At 51.6% G+C, this 11,802-nt stretch overlaps 1 long non-coding RNA gene across 2 annotated transcripts; it reads right to left on the reverse strand.

Moving 5' to 3' along the window:
- Positions 1 to 249: 249 nt before the first annotated feature.
- LOC143646036 (uncharacterized) lies at positions 250 to 10,512 on the reverse strand. Of its 2 annotated transcripts, XR_013157234.1 has the most exons (7): positions 10,405 to 10,512; positions 7,097 to 7,169; positions 5,766 to 5,862; positions 5,076 to 5,292; positions 2,483 to 2,544; positions 970 to 1,093; positions 250 to 392 (listed from the first exon to the last, which is right to left on the reverse strand). It is a non-coding gene; the product is annotated as an uncharacterized LOC143646036 (long non-coding RNA). The 2 variants fall into 2 exon arrangements; XR_013157233.1 differs by lacking the exon at positions 5,766 to 5,862.
- Positions 10,513 to 11,802: the final 1,290 nt, after the last annotated feature.

Consider the following 11,802-nt stretch of genomic DNA (forward strand, 5'->3'; position numbering starts at 1 on the left):
CAAGGGTGGTGGAGGGATAGGGGTTTGGCTGGAGAAAATAGGGAGGGCTTCCTGGAGCAGGGGGCACCTCACATAGGACTTTGCAGAAAGAAGGAGGAGGTAGTTATAAAAAGAGTCATCATCATGATAGGAATGGCCAGCATTTCTCAAGGTCGTACTCTAGCCTGGGCAAAAAGTACTAAGTGCTTTTTGTAGGTTCACTTGATGAATCCTCAAAATAATTCTCGAGTTAGTAGCTCTCTACGCAGATTTTGTGGTTTTAATTTGCATCTCCCTGATGACTAACAATGTTGAGCATCTTTTCATGTGCTTTATGGACATTTATGCATCTTCTTAGGAGATGGGGTGGTGTTGATGCATCAACGGAGACAAACTTTCAAGTGTCTGGTCACCTAAAGAGAAAAAGGCAGGCGTCCTGTGCGGGGCTGACACAGTGGGACAACTGCATGATGTGCAGGTCTGTGAGGGGGTCTCAGGGATCCATCCCCTTCTCTGAATTCTGGACCCCTACAGAGGAGCCTCTGGCTTAGCCTCCCACCTCACCACCTGTGTGCAACCCCCCCACCCATCCTCTGGGGCTGTCAGCTCACCATCCACCCAGCATCTAGCACGAGGCCAGGCACATCATAGGTGCCTTATAAATGGGTGTGAAATGATGGTGCGTGTGTTCCCCTCCTCCTTTCCCCATCCTGTCCCCTGAACCACTGGTGCAACACGAAGTTCAAACTGCCTTGTTCTAGAGCTAGAGACGCTGTATCTACCTCCCACGTTAGAGCCCATAGGGGCTCCACTATGCCCCCCCAACCCCTTTGAATGGATGCAGCGTTGCTCTGTCCCTCTTAGAACGCATTGAGGTCAGCCCTGGTAGGGGTTGAATGGTGTGTTTCCCCCCACCTAAAAAAAGACATGTTCAAGTCCCAATCCCTTGACCCCCAGTCCTGGAACCAGGACCTTATTTGGAAATAGAACCTTTGAAGATGTTGTTAGATAAAAGTGGGCCCAACTGGATGGGAGCTGGTCCAAATGCTTTGTGACCGGCGTCCTTAGAAGAAGGCGAGAACTGGACACAGACAGACAGACGCGGGAGAGAAAGCTGCGAAAGGATGGAAGCAGATGCGTCTACAAGCCCAGGAACCCCAGGGGCCACCAGAAGCCAGCAGGGAGGTGTGAGCCTTCTCTAGAGATGTCAGCGGAGCACGAATCTGCTGACAGTGTGATTTTAGATATCCAGCTTCCAGAAGTATGAGGTAAAAAAAATTCCTGTTGTTTTAAGCCATCCAGTTTGTTGTGCTTTGTTTCTGCAGCCTTAGGAAGCTAAGAGGGCCCTCTTCTTGGAATGAATGGGGGTGTCTGCCTCTGCCCTTAGATCAGATGGAATGCCACCTCTTGCCTTAGACCGCACAGGGTTAACCCACCTCCCTCATCGGATGGGGAGATCCCTGAAAGTGGGGCACCCACAGAACCCGGGCAGCCCCCAGCCCCTAGGATCTGCAGGGGGGAGCCCAGGGCTTCCTGGAAGGGCTCCCAGCCTGGCCTCACACCTCCACTTCCTTACCTTCTAGTGCTATTTCTAAAGCCTGTAGCCCATGTGAGATGGTCAGAAAGAGGGACTGACACTGCCCAGTTTCTTCTTTCTATTATTCCCCCCCCACCTCCTTCCAGCAGGTTCTTGTCCCCAGTTTTATAGAAGTTGAACTCAAGGCTCAGAATGGCTCAGTTCATAGCCAAGAGTTAGTGGTGGAGCCAGGATTCGTACCCAGGTCAGAATGGCTGCAGCCCCAGTGCTCCCAACAACCACACCAACTGCGCAGGGTGGAAGACGGCGCGGGACCCTGTACCTTTTGCTGGGGTCCCAGGTGAGGGCTGTCCTTTGGCCTTGAAATGCGGCCCTGAAGAGGACCACCTCACCTGATGACCCTCACCTGAGCAGGTCTCCAAGGCCCACGTGAGAAGGCTGGGGGGGAAATGGCTCAAGGCCCACGGGACCCGTGCACCCTGAAGAGCGCACCGGACAGGGAGTCACACACACCTGAACTCCGCTCTTGGCTCCACAGCTAACCACCCACATTGCCTCAATCTCTTCTTCCACACAAGGGGAGCCTGTAATGGAGAGCTGGGGGCCAAGATCTGGGCATGGAGTAGGTGGCCAGTAAGCAGGAACCCCTGATCTCACAGAGCCACCAACCCATCTCAGTGTCCCCTTCGCCTCACATCTGCTCCCCCACTTCCTAAATCAAATCGCGGCCACAAATTTCTTCCCCCTCTGGCTTAGCCAACGCGAGTTGGTGTCGGCCACAAAAGGGAACGAAACACCTCCCAGCCCTCTCTGCCTCAGAGTGACACATGAGGTGGTTGATTCAGAAATGCTCAGTTGGGACCCGTCCAGCCTCCTTTCAATGCCCAGCAATTCCTCTGAGAGGGTGGGGGGACAGCCCAGGGGCTCTGCTGCAGCCAGCCCCGTGTGGGAGCCCAGGCTTTTCACCTTTTTAGTCACTGTGCAATCTTTGGAGCATCGCGTCTCCTCTCGTGCCTCAGTTTCCCCATCTGTGAAACGGAGAGAGAAATAGCAATGCCTAGGTAGTAATTCTCATGCCTGCCCATCAAATAAATCTACCAGTGAGGACAGAGACTCTAGCATAGGGCGTGGCACACAGTAGGGGCTTTTTAGAGGTCATTACTGGCATCCTTCCATCTTCATGGACACTGTGGGGGAAATTAGCACTGCCGTGGACTTTGGAAAGGACCCCCCCAGTCTGCGCATCCCCTTTGCATGCCGCAGGTGCTGTGAGCAAAATAAAAAACTGGGGTGGGGGGAGCTTCTCATTGCCCTCGCCCCCCACAAAGTGCCTGCCCAGAGCCCTGTCTCAGTAGCTCCCTTCCAGTCATGGATGGTCATCTAACCCCAGGGGTCTTCGAAGTTTTTTGCGTGTGGTCATTTTTTCAGTCTTTGTCTTGTTTCTTCTAATGAAATCTTACAAAGCAGTCCATGGATTAAAAAAAAAAAAAAAAATCAAAAGGTTGCTGCCCCAGTTGACATAGGACCCAGTTCCTGTCTGCTTGGAACCCCCCCCCACGATACTACCCTATTTTCTCCTGCCCCCATGCTGCTCCTCCAGGGGCATCCTGGTCAGCACCTCCTCCTGGCCCCGCTGAGTTTCTCCTGTTCGGAATTAATTGTCCCCGTTTCCCTCTCTCTCTCTCATCTCTCAAAGCTAAGCTGTTCTCAGTCCCTTCCTTCCAAGGCCTCTCTCTGCTGACTGATGAATGGCCACTAAAGGGTTGACTTGGTTCCCTTCTAGGGGACAGGTTTACACTTTGAAGGGGGTGGCCTCTTTTTTAAAAAAATTTTTTTTAACCTAGCAACATACAAACATGAACATTCTTACCATATGATCATTCCGTTCTTAGTATATGAACAATAAGTCACATTATCATCACATAGTCGCATATTCATCACCATGGTCACCTCTCAGAACATTCACATCAATCCAGAAAAAGAAATAAAAAGAAAAAAGAAAAACATTCATGCATACCATACCCCTTCCCCCTCACTAAATTTATTTTAACATTTTCCCCTATTATTTATTTATTTTTAATCCATATGTTCCACTCATCTGTCCATAAGGTAGATAAAAGGAGCATCGGACACAAGGTTTTCACAATCACACAGTCACATTGCAAAAGCTATATCATCATAGAATCATCTTCAAGAAACATGGCTACTGGAACACAGCTCTACAGTTTCAGGCACTTCCCTCCAGCCTCTCTGTTACTCCTTAACTAAAAAGGTGATATCTATATAATACGTAAAAATAGAAGGGGGTGGCCCTAAAAAAAAAAGAAAGAAAGAGCATCTGAGGCTCTGGGGTATGGTTTGACTGTGTGCAAGGTTGGGGCTCGGTCTAGAACCAGGCTCAAGCACCACCCAGAGATCAAGTTAGGCCAGGATGAGGGCTCCGTCTTTGACCATAGTCAGAGCTCAGTTAGCAGCCAGGGGCAGGGGGCATTTAGGAATCAGGCTCAGGGCTCAGGGTTCAGGGCTCAGTCTATAACTTCGGTCAGGTTGCAGCCTGGCTTAACGTCAGGGCTCAGAAAAGAGCTAGGATCAGGCGTGAGCATGCAATCAGGACACGGCTTATTTGTTCGTGAACTAGGGTTACAGATTAGCCTGTGGTAAGGGTCGGGATTCCAAGGCCAGAATCGGGCTGAAGTCCATGGGCTCAGCCTGAAACACGGGTCAGAGACCCGGCTGTGAGGAGGACAGGGCCACGTCGTGAGCAGAATCAGGGCTCAGCCTGCAACCGGGCCTGGGAAATGAACCAGGGCCCAGGGCCAGTGCTAAGTCTGCGAACAGAACTATGGCTCAGCTGGGACAGACCCAGGCCTGAGGCTGTACGTAGGATCCGAGTTCAGCCAGCCACTGGGCTTAGAAGGTCCTATCTGGTTTCCTAATGACACCAGAGAGTGAACACGGCTTCCAGAACCACTTAGCTCCTTCCCAAAATTTGGACCCTTACAGCCGAGTGAAGTTTCCTTTTATTCCTTAAAACTAGCTGCTTTCTAGCAAGTCCTGTCCTCGAACTGCCCCCTTCCTGCCCCCCCCCCCCAGCCCCTCCAGGGGAGCTGCTTCAGCACCGCTGCCCAGACCCCTGCCTCCCATCCTCCCTGCCAAGGAGCCTCCTGGCTCCAGGGTTATTAAGGCAGGAATCTGTGGGAAGAAGAGGGTAAACAAAACCCGTCACGTGGGGCTGGGGCCGGCGCCCATTTCTCCTGTGGCTCTGTGGGAAGACAGGGAGGGCAACCAAAGGCACGAGGTGGGTAATATTGAGGGGAAACTTAATGGAATCCAGAGGGAGGTGCCCTGGCAGCAGCCCCCCCGCCCCCCGAAGGAGGCTTGAGATGGGTAATTAAATTAATTCTGGTGTGTATCCCAACAAGCACAGAAGCCAGGGCGGGAGGCAGGGCCCATTCACCCAGGGTTCCAGGAGTTTGTCTCAATCATTCCTGGAAAAATCACTCCTAAAAAAAAAATAGGTTTTTAACCCTCAGTCCCTGAGGGTTAGGCCCCGGCTCACTTTTCTTTCTTTTCCAGGAGATGCCCATTTTATGAAGCTGCACCTGCCTCTGTGGGTCACGGGGTATGAGCACTGACATGGCTTTTGTGCCCATTTCTCAGATGAGGCAGACTGAGGCTCCAGGAGCAAAAGTGTCTTGTTCAGAGGCGGGTGATCTAGACATAGGACTCGCAGCAAGCCAGCTATCCTGCTTTGAAGCTTTTCTCCAGTATGGAGGCTGTGGAAGACCCACAGAGGCAGGAGGTTAGTTTTGGCTGAGTGAGAAGAAAGGAAAGCTTCCTGGAGGTGGTGATAACCTTAAAGGATGAGTAGAAGTTGTCCAGGCAGAAAAGGGAGCAGAACAGACCAGGCAGAGGAAACAACCCAGGCAAAAGGTGCACAGACTGTACAAAACCTACCATGATGGGAGAAGTCATCTCATCAGGCTGAGCACTGGTCAAGGCAGGGTTGGGGCGGGGCTGGGAGGAGTCCCCTATGAAAGGGAATCACAGAAGGCAACTCCACAGCTTCTCCTCTTTAGTCCTTACAATGGTCCCAGGAACTAGTTGTTTTTATTGTTCTCATCTTACAGATGAGTAAACTGAGGCACGGGGAATTTGATTCATCTGCCCCAAGCAACACAGCCAGGAAGTGGTGGCGCTGGGGTTAGAACCCACATTTGTCAAGTTTGCACATGCCACCCTTAAACACCTTTCTTTCCAGCACTACCTCTTTCTTGCGATGGACTCAGCAGCACAGAGAGGGGGAGCGACTAGGTGGATGTCACACAGCACAGTCCCAAGTGAGCCTGCCGGAGAAGGGACGTGGCCCAGGCTGAGGCCCTGTTGTTTGGGTCAGAGGGTCCTTGATGTATTCCTTAATCAGGAATGAGGGTGTTTGTTTTCTGCTGAATGTTTCCCCAACCGCAGACGAGACAGGACGAGACTGTACATTCCAGATTCCTGGCAGCTTGGGAATCGGCACTGCAGATTCTGCCTGACCACCTCGCCTCATCCTGGTGGCTTGGCGCCCACCCCTCGAGGCTCTGGGGTCCAGCTGCCAGCTGGGATGAGCAGTCTGCTTGTGGCAAAGCTTGTTGGCAATCACCAAGGCCTCCCTTCCCCCTCTTTCCAGGCTCCCCTGCTCCCCCCTTCAGATCTCAACTCCTCAGAGGTCAACCAAGGTCACAGGGTGTCACCGGGCTCAGTGAGGCCAAGCATCAGAGGAAAAGGGAACAGCATGTGCTAAACCCAGAAGTGGGACCTCACCAACCTCCTCAGAGAAGGGCCTGTGTGTCCTGAGGCTGAAGCAGGAGGTTTCTGCCCAGCAAGGGGTGGGCGAGGGAACGGGGTGAGTGGGCCTGGGCTGGCTTGCCAAGGGCCCAGATGCCACACGAAAGGTCTATGTTTTGTTCTGGGGAAGTAGGGTGTCATGGAAATAGAGCAGGGGAATGCTGGCATCAGAACTGGGTTTCAGGAAGCCCCCGTGGGCAGATGGTATTGGCTAATGGATTGGGTGAGACCACAGAGTCGGGGGATGTCAGGATGCAGCTGGACTGAGGACCCCGCCCAAGCTGGCTGTAGAAGGGGGAACCTTCCAGAACACCTCCCGAAGTTGAAAAAGGCAGGGCCAGATAATTGACTGGCTGTGGGGGTGACAGATGTGGATATTAGCACAGAGTTCATTGAGGTTTCGATGGAAGAGAAGTGACCTGCCCAAAGTTCCCTGGCTGGGGAGGGATTAAGCCACCACTGTGGACTCTGGATCCAAGGCTGTTTCTTTGATTGCAGCTACCCTGCTGAATTTACCTTTACAGCCTGGAGCCTGGATTTCCCAGGCAAGCCACACTCCCCAGCCAGGCCCTAGACTGGGGATCGCTCATTTCCACCCTCTACTTTCTAACATCCCCCCCTCTAAGCCCTGCCCCCCACAGCCCTGAAGTAAGGCCCACTTCCCCTACATGGTCTATTTCTCCCCTCTCCGTTCCTCTCCCTCTCCAGTGCCCTGCCACTCTCCTCATTCAGTCCTCCATTATTGCTCACCTAGCCATCAGGGCAGCATCACGTTGACCACTGAGCGCTCTACCATCTCGTGACACCAGATTGTTGGCTGTCCCTAAAGACAGCACAAACTTCACATGTCCAGCACTTTGCCCTGGTAAATGCTCTTCCTGGTGAACTCCTATTCATCCCTTGATACCCAACTGAAAATCCTCTTCTCTGGGTTGCTCTTCCAGACTGCTGCAGACAGAATAAGTCTTTCTTTTCTCTGAACCCTGGGGAGTCTGAGTTTTCTGCCCCACCAATGGGGTAGGCCTTGGGACAGAGGGCCTGAGTCACCTCTGCTTTTCCAGCACCCAGCACCAGGCCAGGTACCTGGTACCCAATAACTATTGATGAAAGAACAAAGGAATGAATGAGTGTCTCAAAACTCATACCTGAGAGGCCCAGAAGGTCAAAGACAGGTTTTGAAGCTAGGGAGACTTAGGTCAAATCCCAGCTCTGCCTCTTGCTGGGTGGGTGGCCATGGGGCTGTGCCCCTCTGAGCCTGATTTCTCCTCTGTAGACTGTGCAATCAACCTTGGTGTGCAGCCTGAAGAGATGCATCACAGCAGAAGGGCTAAGAGCATGGTCCACAGAGCCAGCTGGCTCTACCGCTCACCAGCTGGGTGACTTTGGACAAACTACTTGACCATTCTGTACCTCAGTTTCCCCACTTTTAAAATGGGGACTAATAGGAGAATTAGGAAGAGAAGAATGAGACAAAATGGCAAGAAGTGAACACCAAATCTGTGCTTGTTTCATAAATTTGCACATGCAGCACCTGGCACGTGGCTTGTGTTTGAACAGGATGAGTGCCCTGCTTCTCCTTCTCCTGTTACCCCGCCCCCACCCCACCCATCCTGCAGCCCAGGCAGGAGACTCAGGGCGAGGAAGATTCTGATTCGCTGGTGTAGTCGGGGCTCCTCTCTCTGGGCAACAATCAGGGCTCCAACAGTGTAGGAGCCACTGTTTTTCCAAACACAAGCCCCACACGGATATGAAATTAAACGCCTACACCCACAAAAATGGCATTCATTTCAGAACCTTCCGTGGGGGAGAAAAATGTAAAGCAAGTCATACTGGGGAAGCCTTGATGGATTTCTGCCTCTGCAGCTCCACTCCAAGATGCTTTTTTAATGTGCTCATTTTAAGTTCCAAATCAAAGTGCTCATCCAACACACGATTATTTGAGTGACTTTCTTTTTTTGAGCTCTGGGTAACTAGGTGATTTGCCCAAATTAGGTGATTCAAACTCTTTGGTCCTCTGTCAAGAAGATATCATGTCTGATTTACAGAAGAGGAGACTGAGGTTCAGAGAGGCCACCCACCAAACAAGCCCAAAGTCACCCAGCATGGAAGCAGCAGTGTAGGGATTTGAACCTACATCTGTCTGACTCCAAAGCCAAGGCTCTTAAATGCTGGTTCTCAGCACCGCTGCATACTGGAATCACCTGGGGAGCTTTGAAACATTCTGGTGCCTGAGTCTGACCTCAGAGATCACTTATTTCTCTGATTGATTGGGGTTGCAGCCTGGACACCAGGTTAAAGCTCCCCAGGAAAGTGCACTAGGCAGCCAGGTTCAGCACAAGTGGCAGGAGAGAGAGGAGCCACGTCCAGGGAAGATGTGTCCAATGAGAGAGATGCATGCTCCCAGGCTGGCATGCCCTTCCAGGTTTTGGTGAGTCAGCCCCAGCGCCACTCTGGATATCAGTTTAATCCGTAAAAACTCAGACCCTAGCCAAACCCAAGGTTGAATTCCACTTGCTCTAAAACACCCTGCTGCCTTGACCATGAACCACCCCCCCGACTCTACAGACAAGGCCCAGGAAGATGGAGGGGTCTGTCCAAGGTCACACAGCTATGCTGGGCTCTGAGCATCTCCTTCCACCCTGTACCTCCTCCCAGAATGAGAGATGAGAGAAATGAACGGCGTTATGGAGACTCAGCTGGAGAAGCTGGTGGTATTGAACCAAGACCAAAGCAGCCCTGGGGGCTTGGAAGCTGGTCTTCAGGTCCTGCAGGAGCAGATGATGGATTTGGGAGCTCCAGAAATGACATGAGGTCCCTCAGCCATGCAGGTCATGGGAAATGAGGGAGCTGAGACCAGAGGCCACATGTCCACAGAGACAGGATCTGTGCAGGTCTATACTTTTGCCTCCCCCAAGGATGGAGTGACCATCTGTGTGCATTGATGAGTCACCCCAGCTTACCCTGCAGTACCAGTGTCATGGCTAAAGGCCCAGACCCCAGCCCAGCCTCTCCAGAAAGCTCCGGCCCTGCAGAGTCAGCATGGAGGCTGCAGGTCTCAGGGCAGGCTTTCTTCCGGGATCTCATTCAGATTCCCAATGATCACTGGTGCTGGAATCTCAGTCCTCCCACGCCTGTCCTGGGAACCCTGTTCTCCACCCAGGGCTCAGAAGAGGCTGGGGCTTTACAACCTTTCATTCTTTTGTTGGCGTTAGGATCATTCCTTTAAATGAAATCTTTGGAGTTTGGTTTGTGTAGGCTTTCACTCAGGCCCGTTCACTCAGATGAAATACTCCTGTGCTCCCATCTTGCCTCCAGAGATGGTGTTTTCCTCTCCCCAAAAGCACCTCTCAAATCCAAAAATGCCAGTCCCCACTTCTCATTCACCTTCCTGTGAGGCTGGTGGATTCCGTGGTCCTTAAAGGATGCTGGGTTCTAACCCCGGTTCTGCCACTTCTGAGATGCATGGCCTTAAGCTGTTTAACTTTCCTGAGTCTTGGTTTCGTCATCTGTAAAATGGGCATCCACTTCATATTCATAAAAAGACCACAAAGATCCAATGAGTTAACGGCATAATTCTTTTAGCCAAGCCTGGCATGCAGTAGGAGCTCAGTAATGACAGCTGTTGTTATTACATTGACTGTTCCCATTTTACTGATGAGAAAACCAAGTTCAAAGAGGGGATAGTGAACAGCCCAGAATCCAAGCCTGAGATACCAGCTCTGGGATTCCTGCCCCAGGTGGCCCACAGTTCTGACCCCAAGTCATTGTCCAGCTGCCAGACATTGACCCCAGGTGGTTGTCCCATGGGTCAGAGACTTAGGCATCCACTCTTGCACATTCCACCTCCCCTCTGCCCAGACTGAAGCCCACATTAGCCTCAATAATAACCAGCCTGAGCCCTGGCCAGAGACCATTAAGCAATACCACCCCTACCCTCACCCCCACCTCTAAGACCCTCATGCTCTACCTTTACTGCCAACGCTAGGCCAGGTCCCATTGGTGCTCATTTTCTCCCTCCCACCCTATTTCCAGGGCCACCCCCTCCAGTGGATCCTCACCCAGCTGAGGCCATGGAGACTGTTTTAAAAACACTATGCTCTTCTGGCTACAATCCTCCATGGCTCCCCATTGCTCTCAAGAGAAGACCCCATCACAGCCTGTCTCCCAAGACTTTTTGTGACCCAGTCACAGCTATACCCTCCAACGCGCCCAGCCTCCGCTTTCTCTTCCACCCACCCTGAACCTCTTGCCTAAACGCACCAAAGCTCTCTTTTGCTTCTCGACCTTTGCACATGCTGGTGCCTTTTTTTTTTTTTTTGAAGGAAAGACAGAGAAGGAAGGAAGGGAGGAAGAAAGGGAAACATCTTTAAACATTTTCTTGTTTTATTATATTTTGTTTGTTTGTTTGTTTTTTACATGGGCTAGGGCCGGGAATCGAACTGGGGTCCTCCGGCATGGCAGGCAAGCACTCTTGCCCGCTGAGCCACCGCGGCCCGCCCAGCTGGTGCCTTTTTTGGCCGGAATCCCCTTCTTCCCATTTCCTCTGCTGACCAGCTCCTTTTCATCTTTCTGCTCCTTTCCATGTGGGACTCTCTGCAAATTACACAGGCTTCCTCGCAGCCTTGTGGCTGACTTCCAAGAGTGAGCATCCCCAAAGAACCAGAGGGAAGGCATGTGGCCTCTATGACCTACCCTCAGAAGTGCCACAGCATCACTTGTGCTATGTCACAGGCCCACCCAGAGTCAAGGTTCGAGGTGCGGCAACAGGGGGACCTCATCTCTCATAGATGGAAGAGTCAAAGTCACATTAAATAGGAAAAGTACATGGGTTGGGAGAGAGCATTGCAGCCATCTTTAAAAAACATAATATGCCATGGGAGGGGGGTTGGGGTGTAAATGCAAGAACTACGTAAACTCAGTACCTGGGGGCATTCCGTGCAGGGGCCAATGTCTGCAATCTTCACTAGCTTACAATAAGTGCTTTGGTAGATGATGTTTTGATGGCCCAGAATCAGGAAAACTTAGCTACACGATCCTGTCTGCAAAGCATGTAGAGCATCGGGGTGGGGGGTACATTTTTGTCCACAGTGGGAACATTTATAGTTGAACATTTTGTTTTTTGTTTTTTGTTTGGTTTTTTGGTTGGCTGTTTTTGGGTGCACGGGCCAGGAACCGAATAAGTTTAATGTGTTCTGAATTGTGAAGCTCTAAGGACTGGTCATCTTGAAAATTCCCCCTGTGGTGCTGGAAAACCAAGACAAGCCACAAATACTTGCTAAGAGGTTGGAGACAGGAAAGCCAGGGAATTTTTCAAGTCGGGCCCGCTAAGGATCGCGTCCTCCCGAGGTTATTGGGAGAAAATCATCTGCCTTGCATCCATCCTTCCCACCACAAGAAAGGTCTGGAATCATCTGGGAGATGTTCTGACAGAGTCTGGTGGATGCACATTTCACTAA

The sequence above is a fragment of the Tamandua tetradactyla genome, chromosome 9 (genome assembly GCF_023851605.1).
Source record: "Tamandua tetradactyla isolate mTamTet1 chromosome 9, mTamTet1.pri, whole genome shotgun sequence".
In the NCBI taxonomy this organism is placed as follows: domain Eukaryota; kingdom Metazoa; phylum Chordata; class Mammalia; order Pilosa; family Myrmecophagidae; genus Tamandua; species Tamandua tetradactyla.